This window comes from Schistocerca piceifrons, chromosome 1 (genome assembly GCF_021461385.2).
Source record: "Schistocerca piceifrons isolate TAMUIC-IGC-003096 chromosome 1, iqSchPice1.1, whole genome shotgun sequence".
Lineage (NCBI taxonomy): Eukaryota > Metazoa > Arthropoda > Insecta > Orthoptera > Acrididae > Schistocerca > Schistocerca piceifrons.
In genome coordinates, this window is record NC_060138.1 from 124,924,912 (window position 1) to 124,926,362 (window position 1,451).

At 38.7% G+C, this 1,451-nt stretch overlaps 1 non-coding gene across 1 annotated transcript; it reads right to left on the reverse strand.

Moving 5' to 3' along the window:
* Positions 1–895: 895 nt before the first annotated feature.
* On the reverse strand, positions 896–970 carry Trnat-ugu. The gene has a single exon. It is a non-coding gene; the product is annotated as a tRNA-Thr (tRNA).
* Between the last annotated feature and the right edge of the window lie 481 nt (positions 971–1,451).

Genomic DNA, 1,451 nt, shown 5'->3' on the forward strand with positions numbered 1-1,451 from the left:
TGTGTGTGTGTGTGTGTGTGTGTGTGTGTGTGTGTGTGTGTGTGTGAGAGAGAGAGAGAGAGAGAGAGAGAGAGAGGGAGAGGGAGAGAGAGAGCATTATGAACAGTATGAGGTATGATACCAAACTTTTCGGGGGCTAGCACACTTTATATGTTGATTAAGTACATTTAATAATGGTGAAAAGAGATACTAAGTTTATATTTAAGAAATCGTGCTTACCTTTCACTCAGCAAAATAATACAGTTTGAGAAACAATGAGTGGGTGTCTACCAGATATCATGGTATAATATTTTTTTGTCTCATAAATTTAGTCTCTGGAGCATGACTACGGTTCAGACTCATAAAACTGGTGCATTGAGAGTCTTAGTTTATTGTGAATATGGCTGGCCACAAATATACTGAATGTTTTTGCTATTTTCTGCTGAAATTACACAGTATCACATTTATTGGAAGTAGACCATAATGCAGATTAAACTGAACTTTTCTTCCTGTCTACTACTTCATGTTCAGTGTATTTTCACATGTATTTAAAAAAGTTTAACTGCAGTCATTGGTATATGTTATAGCAACGTAATCCCTTTTTCATTACATTCAAACATTGTTTCTTCAAAGAACGCTAAAAAAATTATAGTTTCTACATTAGATCTATAGATAAGGTCCCAAAGACTAATCATATAGCAAAATATGTACCATTTTAAACTACCATCATACAGGAGGTAAGTTTATAAACCCAAAAGGAAAAGTGAGATTTATATATGACGGTAGTATCTGTTCCCAAAAGAACAGTTACCGTGGATGACCATGCAGCTTTGCTAGAAATGAAATGATAATTAAATGGACACCCTAGCTGCAAACTGGCGTTGAAGTACTTCATTGGGGACATGTTGAAACTGTGTGCCCTGACCGGGACTCGAACCCGGGATCTCCTGCTTACATGGCAGACGCTCTATCCATCTGAGCCACCGCGGGCACAGAGGATAGTGCGTCTGCAGGGACTTATCCCTTGCACGCTCCCTGTGAGATCCACATTCCCAACATGTCCACACCACTACATTCGTAGTGCGCCTAATAGATGTTTGCCCATCATACTCGTTACTCGTGGCAGATTAATCTACCAAGTCCTGTACGAGTTCAGGCATAGCGTGTGCGTTCGCACAAGAAGGTCAATGGCCAGGAAGCCATATTTTAACTATATATGACGGTAGTATCTGTTCCCGAAAGAACAGTTATATATATATATATATATATATATATATATATATATATATATATATATATATATATAGTTAAAATATGGCTTCCCGGCCATTGACCTTCTTGTGCGAATGCACACGCTATGGCCAAACTCGTACCGGACTTGGTAGATTAATCTGCCACGAGTAACGAGTATGATGGGCAAACATCTATTAGGCACACTACGAATGTAGTGGTGTGGACATATTGGGAATGTG